This window comes from Sciurus carolinensis, chromosome X (assembly GCF_902686445.1).
Source record: "Sciurus carolinensis chromosome X, mSciCar1.2, whole genome shotgun sequence".
NCBI classification, from domain to species: domain Eukaryota; kingdom Metazoa; phylum Chordata; class Mammalia; order Rodentia; family Sciuridae; genus Sciurus; species Sciurus carolinensis.
Window position 1 is genome coordinate 52273087 of NC_062232.1, and position 23910 is coordinate 52296996.

A 23910-nucleotide genomic window follows, 5' to 3' on the forward strand; every position below is an offset into this window, starting at 1 on the left:
CTCGCTAGGGTCTGTCTGGGCCAGTGTGTTTCCCCCACCCTGGAGAGGCATTAAAAATTGAAACCTCCTTTGAAGAGAAAACAGTTTAATAAAAGCTCCATCCATTTTTCATGAGAGGATCGGGAGAGGGATGGTGAAGAGGATGGGAGAGAAACAGCAGGGTGGGCAGAGGTTCTTGGGGATTCCTTGGTGGGGGGTCAGCAGGGGGTGGGTTGGGAAGTGCTACTGGACCCTTTCCCTGCAGCTCCAATGGCCCTCATGCCCTCTGTTTCCTCACTTCCTGTTAGCAGGATCCAGGCTGGGCCTGGCAGTGTACGGTGGGGGAGGATGGCTTCCTCTGTGGGACAACATCTTCAGCGAAGGCCTCAGAGAATGAGAACTGCCCTCCCTCAGAAGAAGGGGACCAGTAGATGACCTCTGGCCCGGGGGACTCACTTCCACACCAGAGCAAAGTAAGGCCTGTTGCTTTGACTCTGGCAACCCATTTGGCATCCATAAGACTGGTCAGGGCAAAATCCGGCCAGAGAGCCCAGTCTAGACACTGGATGGAGATCTGAGCTTCAGAAAGAAGCCCGTCAGAGAGGTGCGGGCATGAGGAGCAAAAGAGAATTTATTTCAAACCCTGGCTCATGTTCTTTGGACCCTGGAACCTTTGCTAACCACAAGAGACACAATTATATTCACTCCACCCTTTCTTATCTCTCCCACCCCAATAAAGACAGATCCACCCAGGAAAGAGACCCCACAGACGGCCTGGCAGGAGACATGTGTACAGAGGATTGATGGAATGGGTTTCCCTCTTTTTCCTTTTTCTACTTTTCAGTACTGTGTTCAGCAATTGAACACAGGGGCACTCTACCACTGAGCTCCATTCCCAGCTCTTTTTCTATTTTGAGCTACGGTCCCTCCCACTGTTGCCCAGTTGGCTTCAAACTTGTGATCTTCCTGCCTCAGCCTCCAGAGTGGAATGGGTTTCTGCCTCTGTTACAGAGCTGTTTGTATGCATGGGTTTCTACATGTGCCAGTGTGTGTGTGTGTGTGTGTGTGTGAGAGAGAGAGAGAGAGAGAGAGATTGGGGGGGGGAGATATAATACAGTTTGAGTACCAGTAGTCAGGGGAGCATGTTAGCCAGGATGTGGCCAAGTGTCCCTGTGTGAGAGTGCATGTTCCTACCACATCCTGCACTTGAACAGGCATAAGCCCCTCCCTGAATACATACCAGAAGACAGGTGGGATGGATAAGGTGGTGATAAGGTAATGGGGAAGACTGGAAAGGAAAATGGGCCCAGAGAATTAAGCACGCCCTGGGGTCTGGAAGGCAGGTGGCCCTGGATGGTCTAGCCCCAGTTACAAAGCTGTTTTCCGTGGGTCCTAGGAACTGAGAAAGAGCTGGCTTCACAATCTTCCACAACCAAGGAAGGTATATGCCTACATGTTTGTGTAGGGGCAGGAGTTCCTGCTTCATCGGCATAGTAAAGATGGGCTTTGGGGGACATTCCTGGAGTGATCATGGGGAGGAGGCTGGGAGACAGATTGAAGGAGGTTTCTCTGGTTTGAACAGCCAGCTTTTAAGCAAATCTTCACACCAACGTCAGCAGAGCTTCCTCCCACCCTTTTCCTGTCCAGGGAAGTCAGGTTCCCAGAGTCCAGCCTCCTAGTAGTTGGAGTGTGAGGTAGAGGTAGCTCTGGGAGAGGGTTTGGGATCAGTGTGGGGATCCTGCCTGGACCTTCCTTGGAGGTTTCCTCCAAATCTGTGTCCATTCTAGCCATTCTCCCAGCCATCCAAAACATTTTTCCTGAGCCCAGACTCATGTGTGCAGAATTTTATCAGGACACCTAACAGCAGACAGGGCCCTGTTCTTTAAGACCACTGAACCTAGTGCATTCTTAGCATTTATGCTCCATGACTTCACATACCCTGCTTCCTCCCTGTGTTAGTCAGTTTTCTTTTACTGTGGCAAAATAAAATACCTGAGAAAAACAATTTAAAAGAGGAAAGATTTATTTTGGATCATGGTTGTAGAGGTTTTATACTATGTTTGCTTGGCCCTATTGCTATGGGCCTGTAGTGAGGCAGAACATCATGGTGGGGAGTACTTATAGCAGAGCAGAGGTGCTCACTTGAGAGAGAGAGAGAGAGAGAGAGGAGAGAGAGAGAGAGAGAGAGGAGAGAGAGAGAGAGAGGGGAGAGGAGAGAGAGAGAGAGGGGAAGGGGTTGGGGCTGGGGCCAAGATACATACTTTAAGGACACCCCCTCCCAGTGACCTACTTCCTCCAATGAGGCCTTGCCTCCTAAAGTTTCCATCACCTCCCAAAAGCACCATGATTGGGAACAAAGTTTACAACATATGAACCTTTGTGGAACATATCAGATCTGCCCCATAACAGAACTGGAAGGCAGGTGGCGGTTCTACAGGCCAGGGAGTCACAAGACCCAAACCTCCCTTTACCTGTGATTACAGGCCCCTTTCCCCCCGCCCCAGTTATATGGGGAGAGGTTGTACCAAGATGGCTTCCAGACATATTCTCAAAGATCTAGGATTGATCATTCCTGGGGAGTTTTACCTTTAGTCAGTGACTCCTGGGTAGCCTTGGGCAATGGATGGCATCTGTCTAAGCTCAGTTTCCTTGATTATAAAAAGAGCATAAGAAAACTGCCTTACTCATAAGACCTTTGGGGGCATTAATTGTGGGTGTTCATGTATGCACAAGCCCTGGAACATTGCCTGTGGGCCTTCAGCAGCGTGGGGCTTGTCTTAGTTCATTTTGTGCTGCTGTAACAGAACACAGAGACTGGGTCTTTATAAAGAAACCAGAGATTTATTTCTTATAGTTCTAGAGACTGGGGAAGTCCAAGGTCCAGGGGATCACATCTGGCAAGTGCTTTTCTGCTGTGTCATTCCATTGGCAGACAGCAGAAAGAAGGGCAAGAGAACAAGTGAGAGAAACTGAGGGAGGAGGGCTGAACTCATCCTTTTATCAGGACTGTGCTCCTGGGATAACTACCCAGTTTTGTGATAATGGCATTAATCCTCATGGCCCAGTCACCTCTTAAAGTCCCACCTCTCAATACTGTTGCATTGAGACTATTTCTGACATGTGAACTTTGGGGACACATTCAAATCACAGCAGGGCCATTGGGCTTGGGTTAGTGGTGGTATCCCTGGCGGTGTCTCCAGTCTCAGAGCCAAACTTAGCTCCCCCTTACACTGGGGTGTAGGGATGGGCATAGGTAGGGGTTGGTGGTTGAGAGTGCTGGCCTGAGTCTTGAGGAAATCTGACTAGGGAGCCAGGTAGGGAGACCACACCAGATATGGGCCCCACATGTCTCCTCAAGGCCACCTGAGCCCTATGCAGGAAGGTTCCAAAAAGTCCCAGGTTGGGGGGGGGGGCGGTGGATTTGCAGTACCCCTATTCCCCTGGCCTGTCATTGTGAATGCCAGCACTGGAGAATAGCTGTGGCCTGCAGCTCTTTGTGGGTAAAATATGGCAAGAGAGCTGGGAAGCGAAGGGGTAGAGCTGGAGGCCAATAGCCAAGGCCTGAGCCCCTTTTCCCCTCTTCCTCCTTCTTCGTGCCTTCCTCTCTCCCTGCCCCCACCCCTCAGAGGAAGGAGTGGGCCTCCTCCCCCAAGTCCAACCAGCCCATCCCCCAGGGGACCACACTCTAGTAATTATCTCCCCACAGCTGGCTCCCTGCCCTCAGCTTGCAAATACATTCTGGATTTTCCCATCTGAACACCCTGCTACCCCCTCTAGTTCCCGCCTCCTGCTCATGACCCTCTCAGCCAAGTGGCTTGAACCATGTGGCTCTGCTCCTGTCTCCTGGCCTGGCCTGCCTCCCACTCCCTGCTGTCACTGTGAAAACCAGTGATGTCTGGGTGACTGAAGGTCATCTCCTCCCCTCCAGCCTTGGGCCTTGACAACCCCCACCTGGCGTTTGGACACACGTGCCTTGTGTCTCCTCACAGGGCTTCTTCCCCGGTCTCCTGTGCCCTGGGCTCCCCTGGCCCTCCTGCCTCTCTGTTAGTTTTTGCTCAGGCTTCCTGAGAAAGTTTTATTCTCATGGCTTCAGTTCTCTCTCTCTCTGGAGGAAGAGTGGGCATGCAAGGCCCTGCACCAGGCCAGAGACATCCCTTTGTTCCACTGGGAGACACGAGGGCCAAAGAGGAGGCCAGAAGTGGTAGCTTCAGTTAACTCTGGGTTGGGGCTCCCAATGTCCCTTCTTCTCCTCTCCTTCCTCCCTCCTTGCCTCCATTCTTCTTCTCTTTCTCTCTCTCTCTCTTTTTTGTTTGCCATGCTGGGGATGGAACCCAGGCCTATGTGCATGTTAGGCAAACACTCCAGCACTGAGCCACCCCTTCAGCTGTCTTCCTGACTTTTATTTGCCTAGCATCTTCCAAGTGCTTACTACCTGCTAAGAGCTTTGCTGTCTTGGAGGGTCCTGCAAGGAAGAGGTGGGTGAGATTGGAGCTGAGCAAACAAGATGGACATAGTAAGAGCTAAGCAGCAGAGGCAGGCAGGGTCAGACCATGCTGTGCCCTTAAAGGCATGGGCAGTACTTGGGGTTTTATTTTGACTGAGACATGAGACCAGTAGGGGGTTTAAAGCAAATGAGTGACTGGATCTGATTTGCATTTTGAAAGGAAAAATCATTCTGACCTCTGGGTTGACAATAGACTGCAATAGAGCTGGGTGGTGAAGGGGGGGGGCCTCTTGGGAGGCTCACTCTTGGTAACTCTGGAAGAGTGAGGCTGGCAGCTTGGACCAGGGTGGTGGAGGAGGAGGCCGTGAGAAGTGGGTGGATTTAGATATATTTGGAGGGTAAGCAGCTGGACTTGCTGATGGATTAGATATAGGAGATGAGAAAAAGAAAGATTCAAGGGTAATTCCTAGGTTTGGGGCTGGAGCAACTGGGTGGACTGTGAGGCTGTTTACTGAGCTGGGGAACACTGGTTGGGGGAGGTTTGGAGGGAAACCAAGAGCTCTGCTTTGGCTGTGGTATGTTTGAGATCCCCTTCGATATTGAACTGGAGCTGGTACGTTGTCGAAACTCAGTGGAATGAATAGGGCAGGAGATATAATCATGGAAGGTATCAGTTTTCACTGTGGGGCTTTTGAACTTGCTCTTCCCTCTGCCCAAGACCCTGCCTTCCAAAGCTGACTGCTTGGCTTCATTTAGGTTGCACCTCACACATCGTTTGACTCTAAAGTCACCTGCCGTGCCTTGTCATGCTCTATCCAGCAGCCCTGTTTTATTTCCTTCCCACCACTCATCAGTAGCTGAAGTCATCTCACTCATTATTCATTTATGTGCTTCTCCACTGCTTCAGACTGTAAGCTCCATGAAGGCTGGAGTTGTTTTTGTTTACTGCTGTATCCCCCAAACCCAGAACCCGTCACCTAGTAGATGCTCACTGAATCTTTGGATGCTGAGTGACTAAGCACTTTGCAGTTCATCAACTCCCTTCATCCTGACAGCAATCTCACAAGAGTAGTAGTTTCTACCCTTGGTTTTCAGAAAAGGAGACAGGCTTAGAGAGTTAGTTGAAAATCCAAGGCCATGTGGCTAAGGAAGGGTGTAACTGGGACTCAGTCCCAGGTCTGTTTAGTTCCAAAGCCTCTGCTGTTATCTAAAGAAGGCTTGTGTTGGAGACCACCCCTGTCACATCCTTGCTGAGACCTTGGAAAAGTTCTTAAGCAATTTCCTTGCTCAAAACTGGGTAATGTTCTGAGGATTCCATATGGGAACACATGCTAAAGAGCTTTATCCATGCTATTAGTGCATATATTTATGTAAAGGAGTCATAACCTGTGTGGGCCTTGGTCTCTTATCTGAATCATGGGCAGGGGATGGGGAATGTGTAATGGGACAAGATGATTTCTAAATGTCTTTCTAGAACATCTTTCCAGCTGTGCCATTCCAAGAATCCTTGATCTCCAACGTTGGTAGAAATAAATTGAGTTTAAATGTTCCCAATTGCAAGCATCGTGAACCCAGGGGCCTCGACTTTGGTCATCAAAGCTCCAGCTCTGTGGATGTGGGAGGCCTCTTTGAAGCTTGAGGGAGGTAAATTGAGGACAAATCAAAGGAAGTCCTTCTTCACCCCAACTTAATGAGCTTATGGCTTTCATTACACACAGGAGTGGTCCAGGCAGGAAACAGGAATGGCTTCAGATGGAATGATAAATGCCAGAGACACGGATGGCTCTGAGCAGGAGCTGGCAGTGCTGACCTCTAAGGTCAATGGGAGGGAAGTGGCCCCTTAGGGCCCAATCAGAGACTAGCCCTAGGTTTCCAGAGCCAGAGTTCTGGGTGGCGAGAATTGGGGGTGGGCAGGTCACCCAAACCATCTACCTGTGCTCCCTCCCCCCAGCTCCATTAGTTTAGCCCCTGGCTGGGGAGGGGAGGGGGCTTGGATAGAACAGTAGCAGCTACTGAAGGAGAGGGACATGTGACAGAGATTCTGGCTCCCAACCTTCACCCACCTCCTCAGGAAGGCTCAGGCTGGCAATGCCAATCGTCACCAGCTGCTGTGGGAACACCTGGCATATGATCTCCTTTTCCTTCTGCCTCACCCCCACCCACACCTGGTGACATCAACTGTGTCCCTTCCACACAGCACAGGCAACAGTAGATTGGTATTTTGGGGAAGTGGTGGGGTTCGGCCCTGGTGCCCTCCTTTTGACCCTATCAAAGTCCTTCTATTTCTACTATTCCTGTCCCCCTTTTTCCAAAAGCCCATTCTGCAGGGTCTTGCTCTCAGCTGGCTGTCAACTAAGGTGTTAGCTGTCAACTAAGGTGTTAACTGATATCTAAGGTGTTAGCTGACAACTAAGGTGTTAGTTGATAAGGCTTAACACCCCCCAAGGGGTATGTGCATTTTAATAGGGGATTGTTGAAAAGGAATGGCCTTCAAGACTCCAGTGATATATGCTATATTGGTGGAATTTCAGGCAACAGTGTTGATTATGGGTGGAGGTGTGGGTAGTCCCCTCTAAATCATCACTTATTCATAAGGTCACACCCAAACACACACACACACACACACACACACATACACACGCATGCATGCACACACGCACACACCCACATCTATCACTTTTGCAAAAAGCTTCTGAATGGTGTGTATAGAAGTATACATTTTATGACGTGTAATGATAACAACAAACACTTGTATAGCACTTACTCTGGTGACAGGCAACTGTTCTGAGCACTTTACATATATTAACTCATTTCATCTTCCTCATAGTCTTATGAGGTAGCTACTATTATGATTCCCATTTTATAAGTGAAGAATCCAGGGCTTGGAGAGGTGAGATAACGTGGGGCCAGGCCACACAGCTAGAATGAGTAGTAGCCGGGTTGTGCCGGCAGGCAGCCTGGCTCTGGGGGCCACACTCCCGCATCATGCGCTTCTCGCCCTGCTGCACACGCTGCGGGATCTGCAGTGTGCTGTGGGCCTGTCCCGGAGTGTGAAGGGAGCATGTTTGCAGGCGCACACTACAGGCCTGGGGGATGGGTGCACAGAGGGGTGGCACATTTTGAGACAGATGTGCCTGTGGGTGGGATTGTGCATTCCCAGAGGGATGTGAGGCGTCTGTGGGCAGATGGAGGTGCAGTCAGCTAACGTAGGGGCTGATGCCATCGGGAGGGGCTGTATGTGTGTACACATCCTGAGCCCGCCAGTCACATGCCACAGTCCTACCATTCTGGTTGCTTTGGGACTCGTCCAGCTGTCCCTGGAGTTGCCCCCATGAGGAGGCTGGGATCTGTCAGTCTACTCCAGAACTACAGGACTCAGTCTCTGACTACCAGGGGAGAAGATAAACCCATCACCCCGGCGAGGGACACAGGGGAGAGGTGAAGTAAAGAACAAGGGGCACATTGTGGGACAATGGCATGACATGGTGCATCTTTTTTTTTTTTTTTTTTGGCACCAGGAATTGAACCCAGGGGTGATTTACCACTGAGCCACATGCCCAGATCATTTTATTTCTTATTTTGAGACATGGTCTCACTGAGTTGCTTAGGGCCTTGCTCAGTTGCTGAGGCTGGCTTTGAACTCCAGAGCCTCCTGCTTCAGCCTCCCGAGCCCCTGGGATTATAGAACTGTACCACTGTGCCCAGCGAGATGGAGCATCTTAATTGGTGGGGTTTCTGCCAAGTAGGAGCAAAGGTAGGAAGTATGTGTGTGTGTGTGTGTGTGTGTGTGTGTGAGAGAGAGAGAGTGTGTGTGTGTGTGTATTTGCATGTGTGTGTGTGTGTGTTTCTCCTTCTTACGGAAGAGGAACCTGGGAAACAAAACTTGCCTAGAGATCGAAGTCCTATAGGGGTTTTTCTATGGGTGCTTGGGAATCACCACTTTATTTTACAGGTGGGTGAGACATGATGAAATGCAACTTTTCACAAAAGTGACTCGGTTTGTAATGTGCAGAAGGTTGCGGGGCAGGTCAGATGCAGGGGAAGTCAGAGGGCAGCTGCAAGGTCCTGGCCCAAGATTGCCTGGTAGCCTGGACAGGGGTGTGGTTGTGTGGAAGGAGACAAGGGCCTGGAATCTACAGGCATCAGGGGTTTAAAATCGCAGGAGCCACAGAAGCAGGAGGAGCCTGTGGCCTGTTTTGCTGGCTCCGGGTCTGACTGGCTAGCGGGAACAACCCACTGTGTGGGCTGCTTGTGGGATTGTGAATCTGCAGGTCAGGAGAAAAGTCTGAGCTAGAGACTGAAATTTTTAATTTTTCCACATAACTTTTTTACCATGTTTTCTTATTACAAAAGCAATTCGAACCTGAAGAAAAGAAAAGCAATTTGTGCTTATTAAATAAAATAGAGATGTACAAAACGTGGCAGCAATAATTTGCGTGTCCCTGCTAGAGATAACTAGTATTAATATTTTGGTATTTTCTGGCCTTTTTTTCCCCTTGTACATATTTACTATTTTGGTTTTACAAACTGGTCTTTAAAGTATATCATAACCATTTTCTGACATGAAATGTTGTCCACAATTTTTTTTTTTTTTTTGCAGTGCTGGGAATTGAACCCAGGGCCTTGTGCTTGTTAGGCAAGCACTCTACCAACTGAGCTATATCCACAGCCCAAAACTTCATTTATTTATTTTTTATGTGGTGCTGAGGATCGAATCCAGTGCCTCACGCAGGCTAGGCAAGCACTCTACCACTGAGCCACAACCCCAGCCCCCACAAGTTTGTTTTATTACAAAGTATTCAACATATTTAAACTGGAATTTATTTACTCAATCCCCTATTGTTAAAATTCCCCTATTATAATTATTGTCATAATGAGTATCTTTATGACTGATGAGAAAGAGATTTGGAAGTTGTCAGTCTGTCCTTCTTGACGCCCTCCCCTCTCAGGGGTCCCTCCTGGATTGGGGTGTTGGGAACCCTGCCAGGGAAAGGCAGAAGGTCTTGGGTTAAGCCCTTACTCTCTCAGGGGCCTCCATCTCCTGCCATGTTTAGTGGAGGCCATGGGACATGGTGAGGTTGTGTGTGCCGCGACAATCTGAGCATTCTGTCCTTTGATTCCTTCAGTGTCTTTCTCTTATCCTCATCTCCTTCTGTCATTTCCTCAGTTCGGCTCACCCCCCCACACACACACCTCCTCTGGTCCCTTTCTCCTTGGCCTGCGAGCTGTGGGCATTTCCCAGCAGGCCCCTCTATCCCATATTCACCCTGCCTGGCAGGGGTGGGGAACCCCAGCAGAGACCTAGCGCAGGTTCCAGGGCCCGGGGGCGGTTCTGGCTCCCCAGTGGCTACAGTGGCACTGGCCTTTCCTCGCACTTGTTCTTGGGCTACTGGGCAAGACACTCCTCAAGTGGAAACAAGCTCCGCAAAAGGGAAGAGAAGGCTGAGGATCTCTAGGGTTCATTCTGAAGTGTTGTCTTTCCCCAGAGGGGGTGGCATCCTGCAGGGTAAGAGCCATTGGGCCAGAGGTTCTGACTGCAAGTTCAAAACCAGGATCTCTGGAGAGCTTCCAGTGGTCTAAGGATCCATTTTTCTCAATGAATTCCAAACTGGGGTGAGTGTGTTTCCACAGACTGCTTCTTTCCTTAAGACGATCAACGCTCGTGACTTCAGAAAAAGATGAAGCAGGCTTGTTCCCCAGGGCATCTGGAGTGCCCTGTGTCTCCAGGCAGGACTTAGTCCCTGACCCCCAGCCAAGTGCAGACACTGGGACTTGATTCCAGTGATGTTGTACCTCTGGGGAGTACCTTAGGGACGTGCTCTCCATGCATTGCTTTCAGAGAGCACTGTCCGTCTAGCCACCGCTCAGTGCTTTCTGTCCCTTTCAAAGTATCTGGGATGAGCAAAAGTCTCTCATCCCGAGGCCAGGCTTGGGGCTTCTGCAGGAGAAAAACAAGAACTTGAGCATCTGCTGCCTGCAGTCCCTCAAAGTGCCAAAGGACTTGCAAGCATGCATGTGTGCACGTGCGTGTGTGTGTGTGTGTGTGTGTGTGTGTGTGTGTGTGTGTAGCAATGCAGAGCTGTATTGGAGAGGATTAGATAATTGACCTCATAATTGACCTAATTAGCGAGTGGCTGTGTGGAGAGCCCTTGGGGATGCTGGGCCCGCAGGTGGCACAAAGGCCAGGCAGAAACGCATACAGCCTGTGAGAGCCAAAGCCTGGGCATCTGCCAGGAAGGGGAGCAGGGAAAACATGCCGGGGAGAAGGGCGGGATTTGGGGGCACCGAGTAGAGAGGGACAGGAATGATGGGGATCAATGAAGGCACAGGGATGCGGCAGAAGAGACCTTAGAGCAGAGCGTTATTGGCTGGGAGTCTGTGAGGGAAAGGGTCAAGATCTGGGGACACTGAGGGGAGAGAAACAGACTGGGGGGACTGGTGAGGGGAGGAGACAAGACCTGGGAACACTAAGGGGGAGGGCCCTGGAAGACACTGAGGGCTGAGAGGCAGAGACTAGGAAGTCACTGGGGGAATGGGCCAGCAGCTGAAGGGGACTTGGGAGGGGAGGGCGGAGCCACAGATGGAGCCAAAGAACATGACTCCAGTGTCCATATCTGGTCACTGTACGTGTGCCACACCTGCATGTGTGAATATACATGTGCATGTGTGTGCATGTGCATGGTTGTGCATGTGTGTGTATGGTTAGTCTCAACCGATTTCTGGTTGTGAGGGGCCCAACAGCATTTTGGTGGGAGGAGAGGTGGGCAGGTGTCATCATGGATGGTGACAACAGCAAACTTTTGGAAGCTTGTCCCTGTATGTCAAAGAACTTGGCCCTTGGGTCCTCTTCACCAGACCACGTTCTTCCAACACGTGTTCACTGTGTGCCTACCAGATGCCGGAAAATGGTTTAGGAGCTGGGATACTTCAATGATTAGATCCAGCGGAGCTCCTCATGGAGCGCCATTCTAGTGTAGGGAGACAGGCAATAAATAAATCATGCAGTGGTTGGAACATGAGGAATGCTATGGAAAGAGCAAGGACCAGGGGAAGGAGAATAGGGGTTACTAACGTCTGGTGGGCTGTTATCTGCAATTTTAAAGAGAGTGGTCCTGGTGAGCTCCTTTGAGAAGGTAATGGTAGACACGAGTAAAGATGGCAGGGAAAAAAGGGAGTGAGTCAGGTGTCTAACAGAGAGTACGGAGAGACCTGTAGGCAGAAGATGTAGCATGTGCAAAGGTCCTGAGACAGCAGAGTGCTGGTATGTTGGAGGAACAACAAAGTCACCTGTGTGACTGGAAGGCAGTGGGCAAAGGGAGAGTGGTAGGAGAGGGGGGTGCAGAGAAGTAAGGGTGAAGGATGGAGTGGGGTGGAAGGCATGTCCTATAGTGCCACGGTAAGTGCCATGGGAAGGACGGTGTCTTTTACTCTAAGTGAGATGGGAGCCACTGCAGGATCTGACTTTGTTTTAATGGCCCCCTTGTGACTATCATGTGAATAGGCTTTGGTAGGGTCAGAAGGAAGCCACAGAACCATAAGGAGGCTCAGTGATACTTGGGTGAGACAGGAAGGGGGCTCAGCCAGGGTGGGATTGGGGAAGTGGCTAACAGGACCCACCATTGCCACACTCCCATGCTGGCCTGGCTCTGGCTGGGGTTCATCCAGGTGGAGTGAAGGGCCCTATCTCAGCAGGACATATGAGTCCACTTTTAGGAGTCGTCCCATCAGGTATCTGGCATATTTGGTTGAGAGATACATCCAGTGATGCTCTGTTAAAAGCTGCATGTGTCTAGAGAGCATGGTCTTTGACATTTGGTGAACAAATAATTTACAAGAGCAATGGCAACCCTGACCTTGGGGTGTGGGCAGTGTGATCGAGGAGACCAAACACACACAGGGACACAGCAGCTCTAAGAAAGAGCCTGTCTCAACCCTAGTGTCTGCTGAAATTGAGAGGCATGGAGGCAAAGGGCTTTTACAGATGGCTCAGAAGTACCTGGAAAAGCTTTCCAGATGAGGAGCTTTAGGAAGCATTCATCAATCCACACATGTGCATACTTGGGAGCACACATTCACATCCAAATGCTTATCACAGAAGTTCATGTGGAGCTAGACACAGTGGCACACACCTGTAATCCCAGCAACCCAGGAGGCCAAGGCAGGAGGATCACGAGTTTGAGGCCAGCCTTAGCAACTTAGTGAAACCCTGTCAAAAAAAAAAAAAGTGCCTGTGCACACATTCATGTCCCTCCCATTGTCACAGACACATGTGGACCTTTTGTTCACCGTTCATCATTCAGTCCCAACCTCATCTTCTACCGGGAGCCATCTTGCCATCTCACCCCAACCAAGCCACCCTCCTCAACAGTCTGTTTGTTTCTCCACTTCATCCTGTGTTTTGGCACACATTCCTCTGCCTGCAATCTTATTCTCTGACCTCTTTTGACAACAGTTGGTGGCCCCCCTGCTGTGGAACTGAGCACACCGAAATGTCGTTACTTCGGCATCTATCCCTCTTTCTGCCTGCACTCAGAGCTCGCGGGGGCTTTGTGTGTCTTGTTCACTACTGGTCCCCAGATCCAGGCTTGGCAAGCACTGAGTAATCAATTGTTGAATGAAAGCAGACCTTTAAAGAGTAGAAGGTTCAAGGGTTAAGGGGACAGATAGACCCAAGGTAAGGTGACCAGAGTAGCCTGGACCCCCTGCTCTGAGAGATGGCTGGCAACAATGCATCCCTGGGAGCTCTCTGGAACCCCTGTTACAGCTCCATGAGGTCCAGGGGAACTTCTTGGGTGTGCGGGTGACTGTGGCTGGAAGGAAGGGGACAGGGAGAAGGATCAGATTAATCTGGGGATTAATTGAGGGACTTGGCGGCTTGGCAGCACGTGCTTGGGCCAGCGGCTCTAATGGCTTAATCAGATTAGAGGCCTCCGCACATGGTGTGTTCCAGGCAGTGCCCAGCTTGCCCTCGAGAGCAACTTAATGCCAGGGCCCTAAGGGATGGAGCCCACGCCCTTGCTCAGGACCCACTCTGAAGCCCAGCATCTTGAGCCTTCATCGTGGAGACCCCTTGTCTATCCAACCTCTCGAGATCCAGGTCCACTCCAAGAACTCATCTGGGGAGCACTGGGTTGGCAGTTGAGACCAAAATGGGTTCAGAACTAAACTCTACCACTTCTCAAGCTGTGTGCCAAAGTCAAGCTATCTCACCTGTCTGAGCCTCAGTTTTCTCATTTGTAAAAGGGGCCAATACCATTGCTCAAAACCAGCAGTCATCCCAACAACCAACCTATGTGCGGCACTTCAAAGTCAAGGGAGCAGCCAGGTGCCAGGGCACATGCCTGTAATCCCAGCAATTTAGGAGACTGAGACAATGGGATTGCAAGTTTGAGGCCAGCCTCATCAATTCAGCAAGACCCTATCTCAAAAGAAAGATAAGAAGAACCAGAGGTCTAGTTCAGTGGCAGAAGGCCCCTGGGCTGAATCCCCCCCCACACACACACACACATATAGAGTCAAGGATGCACTTTTTCCCCCATGAACTTGGTTCATACCAAGGCAGCCACAGGAGGCAGGCAAATGGCGGCTGACCAGTCACCATTTGAAAGTAAGCAAGCAAAGTCCACTACAGAAATGATTTTTCCATAGCCAGCGATCCAAGCTGTCCCCACAAAGGGAATCCCACCCACATAGATACTGGTAGGATAGCCAGGTACCAGTAAGGTGAGGGGGCCTCCACACTGAGCTCACAGACCTCCAGATAGCCAAGGTGGAGAGCACCCAGCCTGGCCCTCTCTCCTTCCTGCTAGTGGCCATGCCAGACAAAGCTGGGCTGAGATCCTGGGGCTCAGTGAAAGTGAGACCCTTAGGCCCTGGCAGGGGTGTGGCTGGTGTTTCTGAGACCTGGTGGTGCCTCAGCCTCCAGAGCCGGGGATGGACAGGGCTGCAGACAGGCCTCAGGCCATCCTAGGAGCCAGTCTGGGTAGGCAAACTGGCCCAGGGAGCAGTCCTGCGCACAAGGGCACAGGCGGAGGTGCTGCTTCAGGAGCAGGCTGGCTTCCGGCCTCCCCTCCTCTCGCCCCCAGTAGTTTATTAGGAGTAATTTGTTAAGCTGTTCCAACTTGTCAGCAGCCACTTCAATGCCTCTGCCTCCTGCTTGCTTTTTGGGGGGGTCCAAAAATGTCAGAAGCTGAGAGGTGAATTGGAGAGCGGAGGCTGTCTGGGAAACGAGCCTCTGGGGGAAGGGGGTGCCTGGGCCTCTCTCCACCTTGAAGCCTTACCTCCACACAGTGCCATGTCTGAAGGCAAGGGAGGTGGGATCATGCATCTCCTGCCCTCACAGCCCTCCCCCTTCAGTTTTGCTTCAGGCTCAGGGAAAAGAAAGGGTTCCAGAGAAGAATTGCCTAGGGTGGGTGCAGGCCATTGGGGTGACCACTGATGGGTCGGGGTGGGGATTGGGCCTGGAAAGGAGGTGGTGATGGCCCAGGGGCTCTGGCTTGTGGAGGATCTGGACTTCCTGCTTTTCTTTGGTGTTCAAGTGCAAGAGGAACTAAATAGGAACAGATATGCACTGGGGGAGGGGATCACGTGCCAGGCACAGAGCTCTACTTTTTGTTGACATTAGTTCATTTCATCCTGGTAACCTTATTGTTCTACAGGGGGAAACGGAGGCTTGGATTGGTAAAGTGACTTGCTCAAAGTCACACAGCTAGAAAGTGGCAAGGCTGAATTTGAACACAGATTGGATCAACTTCAAGGCCTTCAGGCACTTAGGGAGACTTCGAATGAAGAAGAAACAGGAAACTCCATCAACCAGGCAGGTGAGAGAGTAGTTTGCCAACTCTCCAGGCCTCTGCAGCTCTCCCTCCCTGGGCTCTGGTTTCCTGACCTACAAGAAGCAGGACCTAGGACTGTAAGATCCTGGAGCTCTGATGGGACAGGATTTCTCAGATCTGCGTTTGCCTCCTTGCCATGGTCATGTCAACCAGCCAGGGCCAGGCAGCAAGCCTGGGATAGCTGAAGCCACCCTGAGGTGAGGGAGGCGTGGGGGGGATTGTTCCTGAGAGAGCCAGGCCCATGGTACCCGACCAGGTGCGGCTTTGAGCAAGACTTGGCAAGAGGAGACAGGTCTGAGGCGAGCTTTGGCTCTTAATCACGGCTCCCTCCTCCTGCACGCCCTGCCACCCTCCCAGAAGCTGGGCGCCATGGGGGGCTGGGAATGGGAAGAGCCTGCCTGCTACATCCCCTCCTGGCCCTGGCCCTGCCCCATGGACTCTGGGGGAAGCTCATTAGCTCGAGGGGCGCCCTGGCCCTCCCCTCACAGCTTGTCACACAATTAGCCACCCTCTCTGTACAAGTTGCTGTGTAATTATTGGGTCTTGGCGGGCTCAGGGCCATGTAATTAGCCTGCCCCAGTCTCCAACCAGCTCTCAGGGTCATTAGTGGGCCCACTGGGGGTGGGCGGGCAGGCAAAGCATCTGCATGACAATGCACACATTGTAGCGCCTCTGCCTGCACCCAGGGCAGAGGGGCAGCTGGTGCCATTGTGTGGCCCAGTTCCTGGGCACATCTGCCCCCTACCCCAACCCCCTGCTCAGATACACCTCTACCCTGGTCAGCCATAGGTTACAAGCCCTTTCCCATCTGCTCTCACCACAACCCTGGAGGTAGGTACTCGGCTCATTCCCACTTCACAGATGAGACCACTGAGGCTTCAAGAAGTCAGAACTCCCCTGGGATCGCTTAGCTCAGAGGCAGCGGAGGAGCCGGGATTGGAATGCAGATCTGTCTCTCATTGGCTTTCTGCCCATGGTAAGCCAGGAAAGAGACTGACTGAGGGTGAGGCCTTGATATTGAGGAACTCTGCTTCCCTCTTCCCTGGCCCTGAAGCCTCTGCCAGCCTGCTCTCAGGCCACCGCACAGCCTTCTTCTCAGCTCCTTTCAGGAGTTCTAAGAAGCCAGCAAGACGGGCGACTTCCCTAAGCTTTTGGACTTCAAGGGAAGGGCTGCAAAGACCCCCTTGAAACCTCTGACAGCCTGGAAATGTCCCTTGTATCTAGCCAGTTGCATCCTCAAAGGACTAACAGAGCATCCCTAGCTTTGCAGGACACTGGGACACTGTCCCTGCTCTGCCTGACAGAATCTGCCTCCCAACCTGCTTTACTTCTGCCCCAAAGGGTCATTTACTTCTCCCACCCTAAACTTCTGCCTGGGAGCTTGGGCTCAGTTGGATTCCTTAGGATTCTCTGTGTGGTTGGTGGAGGTGGGAAGGGATGAGGCAAGGGTTCCTGGATTCTTATGTTGGATGTCAAAGTGCCATGGAACCTGGGCCTGGACGACAGTTCCTGACTGGCCATTTGGAGTTGGGTGTTCTTGATCAGGCCCCCTAATGTCTCTAAGGTGCCCAGGAGAAGATTAACGGATCTGATTCTAGCAAGTGCCTGGTTCTGCTAGTGCAGGACAGGAAGCAAGAAAGTTCCAGTTCTCAGCAACTCCTGGCCTCTGAAGCCAATTCCATCTTCCGTTTCTCCCAGGACGCCGAACAAAGTCCCCACAGAGCTCCACTGTTCGGCACCTTGTCCTTCCCTGCCGCCTGCCCCCAGCGACCCCCAGCCACCATCCAGCTCGCCCTGAACCCTCTCCCCATTTTGAAGGCTGCATTATCCGGGCTGCAGGGAAATTAGTTGTTCCCTTGAAACTCTCTGCCCCGCCTCCCTGCCCCCCCCTTCCCAGGGCCGGTGACAAGTATGTGGGACTTAATTGGCTGGCATGAAAGGCAGCACTGACATTAATTGGCTACATTTGGCAGGCAGGCCCCCAGCCTCCCCCTCCTCTCTCCAAACCCCTACTGCTTCCCAGGAACCTTATCAATCCCACCACAGGGACCAAGAGCTTCGAGGCCCCTGCCAATTAGGCACTTTTTCTCCTTTTCTTCCCCTGATGGGGTTTCGTTAGAATTTATGACACTCTATAGGGCTGGGGGTGAGGGGGGTGGGAAGCGGGAGATGGGAAGGCTGGGGGAGGCCCATTCCTAGGGAGAACAGGCTGGGGGAGGGGAGGGGGTGCGGATGTGAAAAGGACACTTGGGATTAGGCCCCAAAGCTGTAGGGGAGGGGTCCGCTGCAGTGCAGGATATGGGGCGGTGGGGGAAGGGGGAGGAGGCCTTTGGCCAGGCCAAGAAGACTGATTTAATAGGCACTGCGTGCACACTTGGAGGAAGGTTTGTAAAAGTTTGAGGCAATCCGGTCACATGGCTCAAGGCCAGAGCTGGGAGGCACAAGACCTAGGTTTGCTTCCCAACCTCTACCTGTGTGCCCTTGGGTCAGTCACTGGCCCTTTCTGGGACATGAAGGGGTTGGGTAAGGTCCATGGCTTTCATCCCAAGCCCGTGTCTATGAAGAACCCCAGCACTTCAGAAAGCCAGGACTGAGTTTGAGCCTTGGTGGCAATGGCAGAAACAGGGTGGTCTCGGCCAACGTCACACTGGCAAGAAACTTTGATTGGCAACCCAGGATGTCCGTACACTCAAACTAAGAAGGCAAATGAATTATCAGCCCGTGAATTCTGCATATTTGGGGGAAGGAATCTTTCAAGAGCTCAAAGAAGCTGGTTTACAACCAAGTTTCCTAGTGTTGCTAAGAGGCCCACGGGCCTGGATAGACTTGCATAGGTGGGGGAGGAGGCAGGGACCAGGGACCATTTATTGCCACCCTCTGAAAGCACCCTTGTAGCCTATGTAGCTGGGCAATAGGAAACAGAGAATTCAAGGCTCCCAGCTACATCTGGATACAGTCGTGCTTTTTCATGAAATGAGGTCTTGGTCATTTCAGAGCTATACTGGCATTTTGGTGTTGGTGAGAGGGTCAGGTGCTATTTGCAAAGGCCTACAACTTTCACTGCTTTTACATTTACTTATGTCTCTTCTTCCTTTTTCAGTAAAAATATTCATGCTTCCATTTTTGTTTTCCCATCTTTCAGGCCACACAAGAATTTCCTATTGGTAGAATCTTGGACTCACCTCTCCTCAAGAACTGTCCCCCAATCTTTTCCCTGGCTTCTCTCAACTTCCCATTCCACAAGGTCCATGTCCAGGTCAGCAGGCCCAGCTCTCCCTCCTGGTGAGAACCAGCTCTGAGCGGACACACTCACATCTTCCTATGGCACCCAGCGCCTCTTTCTCCCCAGCCAGGTGCTTCTTGTGTTCCTAAGAAGCCATTGGCATCCTTTGCCCTCAGTCCTCTGAGAGGTCTCTGGTCACCAAAGATGGGACAGCCGTTCCTCTTCTAGCAGCAAAGTTCTGATGCCCACAACTGTCTGGAGAAAGAATACCCACCCTGGCCCCCCATTGCTGCTGTGCTTCATAAGGGAAGTCTTTCACCTAGGAGGAAGGACACAGAGAGTTCCTGCATCGCCAAGTTACAGAGTTGTATCACAGGGACTTCTCCATCATTCAGAAATCAATCTGAGTTGTGTCTGATGGTCTCAATGACCCCTGCATGACTTGGCAGAACTGGGCAAAGGCAAGTGGCACCGAGGAATCTTGTCAGGCTCTTCTCCAACACATTTTAAACACAATGCGCCTGTCACCTCTACCCCCTTGTCTCCTTGAACAGATGCTTCCCAGGGCCCTACGCATCTCTTTATCTGCTGCGATCATGCTCTCGCTATGACTCTATTAGTAGGCACTTATAACAACTGCCGCCATTTTTGAGTGTTGGCAACTTTGTTGTAAGCACTTTATTGCTATTAACCAAATGAGTTCTCATAATAACCCCATAAGGTGGGAACTCATCGAATTTTCCTTTTACAGTTAAAGAAACCAAAGTCTCAGAATGGAAAGTCATTTGCCTGGGTCATACTACTAAGAAGAGGGACAGATGGGTGTCAAATGCAAGCAGCTGGGGACCCTCCTCTCCAGGAGGTGACAAGGGCTGCTGGTTGAGCAACATGCTGATGTGGGAGTGCCACAGGGTTCCTGGATTCTGTGACATTGAGGTTGGTGCCTCTCCATTGCATTGGACCCTCTTTAGTGTCAAAGGACATCTTCTTATCCCATAAAGAACCCCAACCCCCTTGGATGATAACATATTTCATCTGAGAACACAGAATCTCCTCTGCACATTCTGGGGCTGGGTTGCAGGAACTAGTAGAAAGCACACTTGGCCACAACCTCAGGCCCCAAAGCTCAGCAACAAAAACTCCAGTGACCACCAGGGTTGTTTTTGAAGAACTTTGGAGGCTGTAAGCTCTAAACAAGCAGCACAGCTCCTGCACCCACCTCCCCACTGGCCATATATAATTAAAATTAAAAACAATACCAACTAATAAACTACATGTAAGGAAGTCCAACAAAGTTTTGATTTTTCCCAAGATACTACTTCGATGATTGAAAAAATATATCACATTCTTTCAAAATGTTGCGCCCTCTCTCTCATGCGTGCATACGAACTGCCAGTATGCTAGTGCCTTATACGTAGGTTGTCTGTCAGTCCTAGGATCCAGCATGGATCAGATGTCCTCACTTGTTGGCTAAGTACTATATTTTCACCTCCTCTCTGTTATTGCCTTGTTGCCAAACTTTGACCTCCTGAGCCCTGTACTCTCCTCTCCTGGTCTTCTTACCTGCTAACCTACCAACCTATTGCTCTGGGCAAGGATGGGTAATTAACTGCACATCAACCACTCCTCTAACGATTGCTACCCAAAGCATGGTATTGGCATCACCTGGGAGCTCATTAGAAATGCAGAATCCCAGGCCCCATTTCAGACCTTGGCAATCAGAATCCACAGTTGAACACCTCCCCCGGTGTTGCTCTGAAGTGATGGTTCTCAAAGTGTGGTCCCTGGATCAGCAGCATCCACAGCCTCTGGGAACTTTTTAGAAATGCAAATGTGCAGGCTCCCCTTGCCCGCACTCCCTCCTCTAGGGATGTGGTCCAACAACCTGTGTTTTCGGAAGCCCTCCAGAGGATCTTAATGGATTCTAGAGTTTGAGAAATGTGTTTGCTCTGAGATGCACCAAGCAGGAAACTCTCCTAGAAAAACCTCAGTTCCCACCCCTACCCCAATGAAGACGGATACAAGACTGACTAAAGAAAGGGACTCAGAGGGATCCTGGACTGACTGCCCCCATGATTGGTTAGGCATTTGCAGCAGTCCCTGGGAAATGGTGTCAGATGCTTGGGGATTTTAGTAGGCTGTCATTTATTGAGCATCTATATGTGCTAGGGATGGCCAGATGTATTCACAGACATCTCTTTGCCTAATCTATAAACCATCCTATAGGCTGAGCTAGTCTCACCAACCATTTGAAAGGTGAGGAATTCAGGGGCTGGGGAGATAGCTCAGTTGGTAGAGTGCTTGCCTTGTAAGCACAAGGCCCTGGGTTCAATCCCCAGCACCCCCCACCCCAAAAAAAAGGCGAGGAATCTGAGTCTCAGAGAGGTCAAGTGAGAGTCCAAGTCTAATGTCATTTCAGATTTTGGGTATGGGTATTAAGGAATAAACCCAGGGATGCTGGATGCTTTACCACTGAGCTACACCCCCAGTCCTTAGTTATTTATTATTATCATCATTATTTTGAGACAGGGTCTCACTAAGATGTCAGGCTGGCCATGGACTTGTGATCCTCCTACCCCAGTCACTCATCTAATGCCTTTTTTTCTTTCCTCCCCTGACCCTACCTGGTACTGGTGATTAAACCCAGGGACACTCTAATGCTGAGCTACATCCCCAGATCTTTTTATTTATTTATTTTAAAATTTTGACACATAATCTTATTCTCTTTCCCAGGCTGGCCTTGGAGTCAGGATTCTCCTGCCACAGCTTCCTGAGTCACAGGTATTACAGGCATTCACCCAGCTTCAGTGGCTTTTCATAGAACCTCTGCTGCCTAGGCTGTTGTGCTCTGGGAACAATGAGTGATTACTACATGCCAGGCACCATTCTAATTGCTTAACTACTATTAAGTCAATTAATTCTACAATAACCTCATTTTTCAAAGGTGGACATTGAGGCATAGAGATCTTAACCACCCAGGGTCTCACTACTAGTCAGTGGCAGAGTGATACCAGAGGTCACTCCTAAAAACCAGAGTTCAGCCTCGTGCAGTGGCGCATGCCTATAATCCCAGTGGCTCGGGAGGCTGAGGCAGGAGGATCACAAGTTTGAGGCCAGCCTCAGCAACTTCATGAGGCCCTAAGCAACTCAGTGAGAACCTGTCTCTAAATAAAATATAAGAAAGGGCTGGGGATGTGGCTCAGTGGTTAAGCACCCCTGGGTTCAATCCCCAGTACCAAACAACAACAAAAACAAAACAAACAGAGTTCATTTCCTGTCTCTTTAGAAGCCAAGCACAGATCAGGCAATGAAAGCAAAAGGGGGTGTTTGCTGGCCTTGGCAGGCTTAGTGAGGTGGTTTGTGTTTGACGCCCTCAGTTTCCAGCTCAACTGTTTAACTTGCACCCCTTCCTCCCAGGAAGCATGAGCCAGGGCTGTGGATCCCTCTCTTGTTCAGTCCTGGTCTTCACTTACCCCACTCTCTAGTCCCCTGGCAATCACATCCAGCTCAGGCTGGTCCCCTGGGCTTCTCACCCAGTATATAGGTGGCCAGCCTGGGTCACCCAAACACGCAAGAAGGCAGAGCATGAGAATTGCACATTTCCTGGGGTTCCCAGAGGATGCGGTTAGGTGGGGTTCAGCTGGATGCCTCCTCTTGGATCTTTCCCATGCTTCCCTGTCTCCAGTGGTTAGGTTTTCTACTCCTTCTTCTATCAGAATCTTACCTGCCCAGGAGCAAGCAGGGTCCAAGTTTGGCACAGGTCCTTGGCTGCCAGCTTCCTGTACTGACAGGTGGTAAGATGGGCTGCCGGACAGCTGGACAAGCCAACGGGTCAGCTGGCCTTCACCAGAGTGCCTCAGGGTTGTGGCTCTCTTCCCAGAAGTAATGATATGCTCCCAGCTGACAACTCTGTGGTGACTGACAGCTAGCAAAGACTTCCCGGCTGGTTCTCTTGGTGAATCCTGACTACCATCCAGTGAGAGAGGCATTCTTTTTTATTATTATTATTGTTTTTAGTTGTAGATGGACACAATACCCATATTTATTTATTTTTATGTGGTGCTGAGGATCGAACACAGTGCCACACACATGCTAGGCAAGTGGTCTGCCACTGAGCTACAACCGCAGCCCAAGGGAAGGGTTCTTAACCTGACTTTTTTTTCAGGGAAGGAAACTGAAGAGGTTCTGAGAGGCAAAGCCACTGAGGAGAAGACACACAGACTTGTTTGCACTGACCTACACCAATAGGGTGCTCTGTCAATGCCATCAAAAATCCAATTTCAATTTTGTTTAGAAGATATGAGGGTCAATTTCTTGGCAGATGAAATGGAGTGGCTGGTGCAGCTGAGAAATCTCCATGGCAAGAAGGTGGGAGGCCTCCATGCTTTGTGTGGTTAGATGCAGGGATTTAGGTGACCATACTTGTGTCTCTCTTAGATGTGGCTCCTATGGGAAGAAGGTGGAAAAGTCTCTGTGGTCATGTTCGCAGAGGTTAACCCCACTTATCTGAGGTTACCCTAACCCTAACCTTAACCCCACCCCTCCCCCTTATCTCTGACACTGCAGCCACTGCTTTAAGGACAAGGAGCTGTTTCTGGTACAATTCACCCTTCCTCTCATCCTAGATCTTGTCCTACATAGTAATGGCCCTGGTTATTCTCTGTGAAAGTCAGTTCTATTAGAAACAAAGTCACCAGGTTCTCTTTTTGCCGGAAGCATCCTCAAATCAGAACTGAAACCTGGAATCCCCTTTTAACAAGTTCTACCGGGCTGGGGTTGTGGCTCCGTGGTGGAGCACTTGGCTAGCACGTGTGAGGCACTGGGTTTGATCCTCAACACCACATAAAAATAAATAAATAAATAAACAAACAAATAAATAAATATAGGTATTGTGTCCACCTACAACTAAACAGTATATATATAAACAAAAACAGGTCCTACCAATGGATCCTGTTTTTGCCTGTGCCAAGCTTGTCTCCTGGGCCCATGGCCAATGACCCCTGTTCCAGAAAAAGCCATTCTATTGAAGCCCCCTCCCTATTTTCAACATCGTGGCTCTCCAGAACATTGGCTTGTCTTTCCCAGTCCCATGGCATCAGGACCCCAGGCCCTTCCCTCCACCTTGCTCCCTGCAAACTTGGTCAATGGCTTCAGCCTTCTCATGGACTTTTCCTCACCCTGCCTCCTGTTCATCCAACAGCGTCCATGACTTACATATTCTTTCTATGGAAGCTCCTCACTGACTTGGACAGATCTTGAGTCTTGTCATTACTTGGCTTCAGCGCCATGATTTCCAACCCTCAGCACCCTGACCCCTACCCTTGTGATGACTGGCTCCCTCATTCTACCTGAGCCTGGTCTTGGTCCCAGAGCTTGGCACTGGGCTCTTAAGTAGCTGCATGTTGAATAAATTTAAAAAAAATGAATTA

The 23910-nt window shown here is 50.6% G+C and overlaps 2 non-coding genes across 2 annotated transcripts; one reads left to right on the plus strand and one right to left on the minus strand.

Moving 5' to 3' along the window:
* Nucleotides 1–9018: 9018 nt before the first annotated feature.
* On the minus strand, nt 9019–9093 carry Trnav-aac (transfer RNA valine (anticodon AAC)). Its single transcript has one exon. It is a non-coding gene; the product is annotated as a tRNA-Val (tRNA).
* An 11662-nt stretch (nt 9094–20755) lies between these two features.
* Nucleotides 20756–20829, plus strand: Trnat-ugu (transfer RNA threonine (anticodon UGU)). The gene has a single exon. It is a non-coding gene; the product is annotated as a tRNA-Thr (tRNA).
* The last annotated feature ends 3081 nt before the right edge of the window (nt 20830–23910 follow it).